The sequence below is a fragment of the Procambarus clarkii genome, chromosome 92 (genome assembly GCF_040958095.1).
Source record: "Procambarus clarkii isolate CNS0578487 chromosome 92, FALCON_Pclarkii_2.0, whole genome shotgun sequence".
NCBI classification, from domain to species: domain Eukaryota; kingdom Metazoa; phylum Arthropoda; class Malacostraca; order Decapoda; family Cambaridae; genus Procambarus; species Procambarus clarkii.
In genome coordinates this window covers 14,725,741-14,737,675 of record NC_091241.1, presented here as the reverse complement: position 1 = coordinate 14,737,675, position 11,935 = coordinate 14,725,741, and the positions used below count along the sequence as shown (strand labels likewise).

The following is an 11,935-nucleotide window of genomic DNA, read 5'->3' as shown; positions in this document are numbered from 1 at the left end:
GTATAGGTTAGACTGTACTGGGCTCGGTTAGGTTAGGTTACGTTTCAAAATCCGTTGGCAAATCGTCTTGCGTACGATGTTACTTGTATCCTGACCTAACGCCCATTTGGCCAATATTTATGAGGTCAGGCTGCCAACCAAGAGTTCCTTGCCAGATTTTAGACTAGGTAAGTAATGGCTTCATTTTATATGCATTCCCTGCACATACAATTTACTTCTTATGTACTTTGTATGCATTTATTATGAATAAAATATTAGCACTATTATATTTATGAACTCTGTTGTGAATAAAATTTAAAATGAACTAAGTTTACTGAGGTAAGTGGGACATGTCATGGCAGACGACGCTGCCTTTTTGCATGCCGCTGCGTGTCATACATCATCGATGTAAACAAAGCTGGACGCCCGCCAGTCTTGGCTCGCATGGTTCAAATTACTTGTTCCAGGACATGTATCATTATGGACAGTAGCCAGGTGATGGCTGTATATCCACCTTGCACCTGTCGTCAGTCCCAGGGACACGAAACAACACAGTGATTAGGTAAGTGGTCAAAGCCTGAGTTTGGGTGCTTTGTCATCTGTTGGTGTCTGTTTAGTGATGGAGGCGTGTTTTGGTGTACAGTTACATTAGATGCCTGAATTTTCTTGAGGCCACTAACACTAGTAGCCTCGACGAGGACAGGAAGCCGGCGACTTGTTAAAGATCCCCCTATTTGTCCTAATTATCTTTTCCAGTTGTATTTTAAAATTTAAATTTTGATTTTAAAACATGTATAATTCATTTATGACACATATATTAGTTAATTGTGATTGCTTTACCCTTGTGGGTGGTGTTGTCCTACACAATAACAATTTAATTCTGCCAAATTACATGTAATATAAAAACGGAACTCTCCACTAACATTATTTCAAGTCTTGACAACAAATAGTGGCGATGGTCAGTCACGTTGTGTTCTGGGACTTGGTGGTAAGAGTCAGTGGTCACGGGGGGGGGGGGGGGGGGGGTAGGCTGAGTGTCGGTAACACCACCCACGGGACGTGTCATCTCTCCAGGTTCACTGCTCTTATCACAATGGCCGCCCTCCTCCTCCTCGCCTCGGCATCGTACACAACTGGGCCAGATTCACGAAAGTACTTATGCAAGCACTTACGAACGTGTACATCTTTCTTCAATCTTTGACGGCTTTGGTTACATTTATTAAACAGTTTGCAAGCATGAAAACTTCCCATTCAACTGTAGTTATTGTTATAAACAGCCTCCTGGTGCTTCGAAGCTCATTAACTGTTGAATAATTAGAAACAAAGCCGCCAAAGATTCAGAAAAGATGTACAGGTTCGTAAGTGCTTTCGTGAATCTGGCCCCAGCTGGTTTCCATTGAGATTCGGAAGGAAGAATGGGTGTGATGTCAAATCTTTATTGACTATACAATTAATTTAATAGACTCATTTGATTTTGGTTTCAATCCTGAGACTGATGATTTTAGTGTAACATTAGCTAAATAGATTATATGACGAGGCGACGACGACGCGGGGAAATTAACCCTGTTTGTCTGTAGTAAAGTCGTCCTTTCTAGTCTCATTTATGACTAATGTGTTTATTTATAATGGAATTAACACAACCAGCGGCAGTTTATTTCTACGTGTTGTATTAACAATTCATGGGTGATGTGGGTTTTTTCACAACTATTTTAATTAGTTTTAAGAATAAGATGTTTTCCACCACTTTGCGACGATGAAATTTATTTATTTATTTACAAAAAGGTCCATTGGGTTTGTAAGAATACATAACATTGGTGTTCTGACATTCTTGCTAAGCCACTAACACTCGTAGGGAACAAATATTATGGTGAACTCTCATAGTGTTCTCGGTGAGGGAAGCCTAACTATTCGTTTAGTTTCCTGACTTTATGTTTCTATTTCTGCGACTTGCTCAGTATTATTAATTGCTATTATTATTATTATTAATAATATTATTATTATTGTTTAGAAACGTGTTAATATGATTATACTTCTTTCTGTTTCATTTCGATATATTGTGGTCACCACTTTATATGTTTAATACTAATGCCATTGTGACGTAACAGTGAAAGAATAGAGCAGTGGCTATTCTGGCTGGTGTTAAGCCAATCACATTAAATAAAACAAAAAGTAAAAGAAAATAAGATTGCTTCTGACCTCTTTACGGTGTGAGAGCCACAACCATTTATATTAAGTATTTAATATAACAAAAATGACTAACAACAAATAAAACAATTCCCATATTCTACTTGGCGTTACCACAATAAAAAGTGCAAAAGAAAGATAAACATGTGACAGTTACGTTAATGGGCAAAAGAAAGCTGTAAGCATCTACTGGTTCCTGGGAAGGCGGCTGTGAGAGCATGAAGCGTATTCTGAGGTCTGGCCGTTTGTTGTTACAGATTTAGCTACTCGGAACAAGTTCCAAGTAGCACGGGCTATGGTGACCCCGTAACTTACCTGGCACAGGAGCGGGGTGCACCGGCTATGGTGAGCCCGTAGTGGACTTACCTGACACAAGAGCGGTGCTGTGCGTGGTCTGGCCGGTAGTGATCTGCTTATATAGGCGGGTCAGGCCTAGTGTAGATGGCGCTGATGTGCAGGTAACTATCGCCGGCAGTCTTAAACAAGCGGTTCAGCTGGTGGAGTGGCGTTGGTCCCAGACAGCTGTCTCGGGTACATAAGGGTGGATGAGGGGGGGGGGGATGGTGTCTACACACAAGCATCTGAGCATGTATCGTGTTGTTGATTACTTATACTTGAGTATGCAGATATGTTGTTGAATAGCCGGTATAGAATAGGCAGGACCTCCTTGCCTAAGCATGAGATTACCCTAACACCGTACACAGTAACGACATAAGAACAAATTAAACTGTAGAAAGTCTATTGGCCCATGGTACGCAGCTGTTAATTATTATCAAACTTTTTTATATATAAGTCTAAAATACACTTGAAACAACCCAGCGATCTCACGTCTATTATGATACCTGGTAATTTGTTCTATAAATCAGCAACGCCGTTTCTAAACCAGTATTTATCCAGGTCTTTCCTGAATCTGTACTCATCCTTACAGCCCCAACAACCTCGTTACCAGTCACTGATAACAACCTCGTTACCCATAACACACCAGTCACCCATAACAACCACAGTTAAAACCAGTAACAGTTAATAAGGAAGATATTGAGAGTGGTCGACCAGGAAGCCTCAGCCATGAATATCTGAGCTATGTTGACGCTTCGTGCGAACTAATGGTCGGGAGTTGTTAGACCCTGAGGAGGCTCTGACTGTTGTTAATGCCTACCCCTAGTGCCATTTAGCACAGCTATACCTCTGTCTGTTTAACTGTCTATTTTAGCGCTTTGGACCCTTTTACTAGTGCGTGTATAGGTAAGTTACTGAGTGTATATTAGCGCTCAATACGTAGATTCAGTACTCACAATAAATACAATTAGCGAACATTCTCTCTCTCTCTCCCTCTCTCTCTCTCCCCTCTCTCTCTCTCCCTCTCTCTCTCTCTCTCTCTCTCTCTCTCTCTCTCTCTCTCTCTCTCTCTTTCTCTCTCTCTCTCTCTCTCTCTCTCACTTACGGACTTCTGTAAGTCGTTGAGTGAGGAGAGGAATATGGCATGTTCTGGTAGAACTGCTTGTAGGTCCGCGCACTACCCTTCTGGGAACTCTTTAAGTATCCGTCAGCGTTTGCACTTGATTCTCAACTGTGTAGCCTACTCGTCATTCTCAACTGTGTAGCCTACTCGTCATTCACAACTGTGTAGCCTACTCGTCATTCTCAACTGTGTAGCCTACTCGTCATTCTCAACTGTGTAGCCTACTCGTCATTCTCAACTGTGTAGCCTACTCGTCATTCTCAACTGTGTAGCCTACTTGTCATTCTCAACTGTGTAGCCTACTCGTCATTCTCAACTGTGTAGCCTACTCGCCAGCCTGCGTCAATTTAAAGTTCTGGGCAGCATTTGCACTCGTGAATGTTCCCACCCACTGGCTGCCATTGAAGTGACTGCTGGAAAGCGCTGTGACTCCTTTTTCACCTCCCCGTGATTAGCTCCCATTGGCTGAGCTCAACCTGGCAAACTATGATTAGTTCAATCAAAAAGAGCAGTCCCTGATTGGCTAGATTCAATTTTAAACTAATCGAAGATGATAATTGGTCCGCTGAACGTTACCATTCCCAGAACATTCCAGCCTCTATATCGCTGGGAAGTAGAAATACATAGCAAAAAATTAACATACAGAAAATAGGAGCTAGGAATGAACGCTTATAGTGAAGACTGAAATCCACGACCAGTTAAGACCAAATAATGCAGGTTACCGACTGTCTTGTGACAATAGTCACACGAATTATGAACCACATAATATGCACAAGATGTGACAACTAATTTCAAAACAAAAATCAAACATCTGTTTTCAACGAATAAATGGGAATTACAAATACCTTTGTGGTGACGGTATTTCCTCCTACCCAACCTTGTCTACGGGTCCGAAGCCTCCGTAACCGTCCCTATGTAAGATGTGAAGTCTCCAAGATGGAATGTGATTATCATATGTTCATGGCGTACCCACATGGAAGAGTGTGCCGGGAGAGGTGAGAAGGGTTATCGGAAGGTTGTTGTTTAAGATTCGCTACCTGGAACCAAAAGTTCCAATAGCACGGGCTATGGTGAGCCCGTAGTGGACTGTATCGGGAGGTGGCGGGAGAGTTGAGGTTCGTTAACACAGGTAATCAGTAAACAAAGCCAGGCTGGATGGCACAGGTGAACACAAACAAAGAGAGAGTCAATTGCGTCATAACAATGGTCGTTAGTGGAACACCTGTGACAACCCCCCCCCCACCACCACTACCACCCTCTCTTCCACCACCACCCCTCAGCCACAACTACCTCTCAGTTACATGTTAATGACGCTGTTACAGCTGCAACTTGACACACAACCACTACTTGACACAACCAGCACTTGACACAACCAGCACTTGACACAACCAGCACTTGACACAACCAGCACTTGACACAACCAGCACTTGACACAACCAGCACTTGACACAACCAGCACTTGACACAACCAACACTTGACACAACCAGCACTTGACACAACCAGCACTTGACACAACCAGCACTTGACACAACCAGCACTTGACACAACCAACACTTGACACAACCAGCACTTGACACAACCAGCACTTGACACAACCACCACTTGACACAACCAGCACTTGACACAACCAGCACTTGACACAACCAGCACTTGACACAACCAGCACTTGACACAACCAGCACTTGACACAATGATGTTAGAAGGTTTCCAATCTATGAACAGTTCTAAAAGGTCCCTGTCTGTGTGCTGTTCTAGATGGTTCCCAGTCTATTAGCTCTTTTAGAAGTTCCCAATGTGTGGACTGTTCTAGAGAAAGTTCCCAATCTATGCGCTGTTGAAGAATTTCCCAATTTATGTGCTGTTCAAAAAGTTCCCAATCTATATGCTGTGTTGAAAAGTTCCCAATTGATGCTGGGTTGAAAAGTTCCCAATCTATACTATGTTGAAAAGTTCCCAATCTATACTATGTTGAAAAGTTCCCAATCTATACTATGTTGAAAAGTTCCCAATCTATACTCTGTTAAAAAGTTCCCAATCTATACTCTGTTAAAAAGTTCCCAATCTATACTATGTTGAAAAGTTCCCAATCTATACTATGTTGAAAAGTTCCCAATCTATACTCTGTTAAAAAGTTCCCAATCTATACTATGTTGAAAAGTTCCCAATCTATACTCTGTTAAAAAGTTCCCAATCTATACTATGTTGAAAAGTTCCCAATCTATACTCTGTTAAAAAGTTCCCAATCTATACTCTGTTAAAAAGTTCCCAATCTATACTATGTTGAAAAGTTCCCAATCTATACTCTGTTAAAAAGTTCCCAATCTATACTATGTTGAAAAGTTCCCAATCTATACTCTGTTAAAAAGTTTCCAATCTATACTATGCTGAAAAGATGACAGTGTGCATGCTGTTTTGTAAGGTTCAGAGTCTTCATGATGTATTGTAAATGTTGGAGCCAATTCCGTCACCAGAGGTCTCCCTAGGCGCCAACAGCTTGGAGCGGCGTCACAGCACCCAAACATCGAGACACCGTAGCCTAACCCTGATCCATGACAGCCATCCGTATATGTCCCTGATAACATCTCTCCGCCCTCCTCCTCAATCCGGGTTCCATAATTGTCACAATTTCGCTATCGGGGGAGAGATATACTGGGAATGTTCAGTCTTATCTTAGTGAATGACGGGGCGACGAGCACCTCATTTTGTCAACGAAATTCAGATCGGGTCTATCGTTCGTCTGTGGCTGTCTGTTAGTGGGGTTTATGTGTTGGTTTCGTACGTGGTTTGACTGAGACAGAGCCAGTTAGTTAGTCAGTCAGTCAGTCAGTCAGTCAGTCAGTCAGTCAGTCAGTCAGTCAGTCAGTCAGTTAGTTAGTCAGTCAGTCCAGCAAACTTCCACACCACACATCACACACCACCACATCCCACCACACACCACAACCACCCCACCACACACCACTACACCACCACCACACCACCACACACCACTACACCACCACCACAACCACCACAACCACCCCACCACACACCACTACACCACCACCACACAACCACACCACCACCACACAACCACCACACCACAACCACACACCACCACACACCACATATGGTCCAACTGGGGTATTGCCACAACCAAATTTCCCTCAGGAACAACAAACTCAGTTTCATTAGGGCTTCACCCGGGAGAAATTTCATATTAATAATAAAAAATTGGCTGCAATTCGTCTCAAAAATTACGAGCAGAGTTTTATCATGTCGCATGTAAAACTATACTATAATATTTTCAATTATTCTATTTGTTATTTAATTGTACATTGCGAGCCAAGAATAATATTGAAACTATTTCTTCACGATGGAAAACATGGGCGCCTTCAACCTTTACTGACATCAAGACATGAGTACATTAAGTCGCCCGGCAGGCTCCACACAGACACGCCTGCTTACTTCCTTCCTTCCTTATTGAAGGAGCATATTAGTAGGGTCCCCAAAGGTCACGCCCACCATGTAGGCTTCAATCAACATCAACACCTTTAGTTGTGTTGATGTTTTGTAACACAGGTGACAGTGTTGTTGATGTGTTGAGGAACTGTGGGTCAGTTCCTTCACTGTAGGTTGTGTCTGGTTGTAACTACTGAGGGCCCAGTTCCTTCACTGTAGGTTGTGTCTGGTTGTAACTACTGAGGGCCCAGTTCCTTCACTGTAGGTTGTGTCTGGTTGTAACTACTGAGGGCCCAGTTCCTTCACTGAAGGTTGGCTGCCATCTTTACCAATCCCACATAGCATCATTACATGTATCGGAAGCGTTGGTGTGGAGGGCTGGAAGTGGGTGTTAGGAGTCATTAGAGGAGCGCTAAAGGTTGCCGGCCACTTACAAGGTTGTTACAGCGGTGAAGAAGGTGTTAGGAGAGCTCAAGTTAGAAGATGTTAACGAGGCCACGAAACCCTTACAGCAACACCACCTGGGCAACTAGGGTAGACGCCTGGAAGCCGTCCTCATCACTAATATATCAGGCAGTTCTTCCCGCTTCCCTCCGTACAAAATACAGTGGATTAGTGTAACATTGTCAGGCTGTCTCCTGGGCTACCGGAGCCGATGCTCATGAGTCTCTAAAAGCCTCATTACTAAGCGGTTTTACTTTCCCTAAACTACCGAATTTATTCACCGAGGTGGACGGCGTCAACCATACAGGGCCTTCACTAAGAGGCTTAGTCACCAGTAGTCGCTTTTGTATGGACTCAACTAATCCTTAAAATTAGGATTTTATAAAAAATCCTAATTTAATAATAAAAAAATTAATAATAAAAAAATTATTAAAATTAGGATTAGAAAATCATACGTCAGGCTGCGAGCAGCCGCGTCCAACAGCCTAGTTAATCAGTCCAGCAACCAGGGACTAGATTCACGAAGAAGTTACGCAAACACCTACGAACCTGTCCATCTTTTCTCAATCTTTGGCGGCTTTGTTTACAATTATTAAACAGTTAATGCGCTCCGAAGCACCAGGAGGCTGTTTATAACAATAACAACAGTTGATTGGCAAGTTTTCATGCTTGTAAACTATTTAATAAATGTAACCAAAGCCGCCAAAGATTGAGGAACGATGTACACGTTCGTAAGTGCTTGCGTAACTGCTTCGTGAATCTGGCCCCAGGAGGCCTGGTCGAGGACCGGGCCGCGGGGACGCTAAGCCCCGGAAGCAGCTCAAGGTAACCTCAAGGTAACCTCAAGGTAGGCGTATTAGTACAAGTTAAAGCAGCGTAATACTGACGTTACCGTTGCCTGCCTGACTTGGCCGGGACGGAACACGGTGGGTGTCAAGAGTGGTCAACTTGTCCTCTCCACAACTCCATCACATTTTAACCTATAAATCCCCAACGCTAAAATATGATGTACTATAAATCATATCGGCTCACAAAAATTGACGTGATTTTTCGTTTTTCTATTGGTGGGTCCTCGGTAAGGTTAGGTTGGGGCACCTGAGTGTATCACTTTTGTGAGGTTGTGAGAGCTAGAGAGGCGGCGGTGATGTGATACATGGCCACTTGAGTACCTGTCATACACTACACGAAGAGTATACTAAAATTATCATCCCTTCATGATTGTTGTGTATTAATACATTTAGGTACATGAGCACTTGTGCAGCTGCCCTAGACTATGTATAGGGCAGTACAGTGTGTGTCAAGAACTAGCTGCCCTAGACTATATGAAGGGCAGTACAGTGTGTGTCAAGAACTAGCTGCCCTAGACTATATGAAGGGGAGTACAGTGTGTGTCAAGAACTAGCTGCCCTAGACTATATGAAGGGGAGTACAGTGTGTGTCAAGAACTAGCTGCCCTAGACTATATGAAGGGCAGTACAGTGTGTGTCAAGAACTAGCTGCCCTAGACTATATGAAGGGCAGTACAGTGTGTGTCAAGAACTAGCTGCCCTAGACTATATGAAGGGGAGTACAGTGTGTGTCAAGAACTAGCTGCCCTAGACTATATGAAGGGCAGTACAGTGTGTGTCAAGAACTAGCTGCCCTAGACTATATGAAGGGGAGTACAGTGTGTGTCAAGAACTAGCTACGTGATGCTAAAACTGCCCATCACACAGGATGGTCAGTCATACAGGGCCATGTGATCAGTAGTCTACACTGGCCAACATTCGGGGCATTATGAGGCTATCCTCAAGAACACGAGAGTGAGTAATTACAAGCTCCAGGTACCTCATGCCAACGGGTCTGAATGGTCTGATAACTGGACATTGAGAGATGTAGTGAGCAGTGGTTCGTACAGCTTGGGTAAGCAGTCTACGGAGACCGCTTCTCGTATTTCAATACTAAAGTCCAAACTGCAAGTATATAATAATATTAGGTACCACCTTTGGTGCAAGTGTAGGGACCCACCCATAGCCTCGGAGAAGAAAATAAAGAGTATTCAGAGAAGACCTTGTGGATTCTCACTGAACACTTTAATATTTTTTCTCCTACCACCCCTATTCTTTTTTTTTTGTATTAATTGTATTACATTCTGTTACAGTTTACAAAAAAATTCACACATAACAATCACTGTTCGAAGACTTCATCCTGCTCCTCGGAGGTGGGGTGCGTGCCCAAGATATAGCAAGCATTTCCTCTCTGGATAGCGACACTGAGGCGCTGGAACAGGAAACTGGCCGCTCTTGAGTCTTTAGTTTGCCTGATGAGGTCCTCACCCACCTCCTTTTGGAACTTAAGTGCACATTTACCCCAGGCGCCCAGAGTCTCAGAGCCTATCGGCACGAACCTGTAACAACGTTCTAGGTCTCTGTACTTGTTGGTTTTCTGGGTGTCCCTGAAGGTGGCCGCCCCGCCTCCCTCAGCTGCGCTGTAAGGTAGATAGGTATCAGCCAATGTGGATGCACACGTGTAGTCCCACACGACCTATTTACCTTCCCTCCACGGCTGCAGGGTGACTCCATCTGGGCGTTTTTGGCTGTTGTCAGGTCTGCACAACTGAGGTTCCCTTTGTGCTGGGCACCCAGCTGAAGCCAAACTTCTCTTGATGATGTCATTGACTGCTTCATGTCTGGCAATCTTTCCCTGTGTCTTACGACAGATGAGACCATGGCTGCCGTATTGGTCTGCCCGTGCATGGCCGCAAATACACCGGTGCTCGGTGGAGACAGGGGCGGCAAGGCGTAGGACAACACCAATACTTAAGGTCCGATGGTCCAGGCGGGTGCCCAAGGCGGAATTAGGGACTGCCAACAGGAAGTCCCTAGCATGGGGAGCTTGCACAGCTAGGAGGGGTGCTTTGTTCTTCCCAGACGCTGTCTCCAGCAACGCTGTGGCAATGTTCTCCACTATGGGGTTCTTCCATTTGGCCTGTTTGCCGTCGTTTGGAAAAGTTGGTCGAGGGTGAGAGTTGGCAAGAGTGTCCCACTGACCGGCTCCGTCCGCGAATTTGGGATCATAAATCCCAATGAAGTCTCTTAGGTATTCTGGAAGTATTTCAGTCACTAATTCACTTGTAGCACTGGTCGAGGATAAGAATGCCAGCAATGCTAACTGTGTCGCCTAGTGACACACACACACACACACACACACACACACACACACACACACACACACACACACACACACACACACACACACACACACACACACACACATCTTTGATGACCGCTACTTGTTTTACCTCAAAGTAAACCACTTTAAAAACATGCCTGTGCGTCCCTCTGGAGCATTATGTTCTGTTTATCAAACTGCGCGCGTAAAAATGTAAACAAAAGCACGTGTTATGATGAAACGTTAATTTTTACGTGTAGTGATTGATGGGAGCGACGCAGACACCCCCCCCCCCCCACCGTATTCTTTCACTCTATCTTTTATATCGTTTGAGTGCGAACGAGTGATATTTATTAAGTATGTAAGTATGGTTGAACCATATCATTGACCATTGACTAACGTATTGCACAATGCATGCAAAACATATATATTATTACTGGGTACCTGGCGGAGCCCGGGTCTCTCTCTCTCTCTCTCTCTCTCTCTCTCTCTCTCCTCTCTCTCTCTCTCTCTCTCTCTCTCTCTCTCTCTGTCTCTCTCTCTCTCTCTGTCTCTCTCTCTCTCTGTCTCTCTCTCTCTCTGTCTCTCTCTCTCTCTGTCTCTCTCTCTCTCTGTCTCTCTCTCTCTCTCTCTCTCTCTCTTCTCCTCTCTCTCTCTCTCTCTCTCTCTCTCTCTCTCTCTCTCTCTCTCTCTCTCTCTCTCTCTCTCTCCACACCTGTGCCGGTAACCCCAGGTGTGGGACCTCCGGAACTCATCAATTACTTTGCCTGTCAACAGTCCACACAGTCTCTACCTTTGTCTAGACTGGTCGACGAATTGACTCGTGACAAGCTGTTAAGCCCCTCGTCGAACAATGGCTGAATGTTGCTAGTGTGTGTGTATATTCACCTAGCTGTGTTTGCGGGGGTTGAGCTTTGCTCTTTCGGCCCGCCTCTCAACTGTCAATCAACTGTTTACTAACTACTTTTTTTCCCACACCACACACACACACCCCCCAGGAAGCAGCCCGTGTCAGCTGACTAACTCCCAGGTACCTGTTTACTGCTAGGTAACAGGGGCATTCAGGGTGAAAGAAACTTTGCCCATTTGTTTCTGCCTCGTGCGGGAATCGAACCCGCGCCACAGAATTGCGAGTCCTGCGCGCTATCCACCAGGCTACGAGGCCCACACACACACACACACACACACACACACACACACACACACACACACACACACACACACACACACAGAGAGTAGGCTCAGAAATCTGTACATCAGTTGATTGACAGTTAAAAGGT

The 11,935-nt window shown here is 44.4% G+C and overlaps 1 protein-coding gene across 1 annotated transcript in view; it reads left to right on the top strand.

The window, feature by feature from the left end:
* Nucleotides 1-402: 402 nt before the first annotated feature.
* LOC123775005 (GRIP and coiled-coil domain-containing protein 1) overlaps nucleotides 403-11,935 on the top strand; it is a 66,202-nt gene continuing 54,669 nt past the window's right edge. Inside the window, exon 1 of the mRNA XM_069318965.1 lies at nucleotides 403-541. The gene's annotated coding sequence lies outside the window, so the exon portion shown is untranslated. The remainder of the gene's footprint in view (nucleotides 542-11,935) is intronic.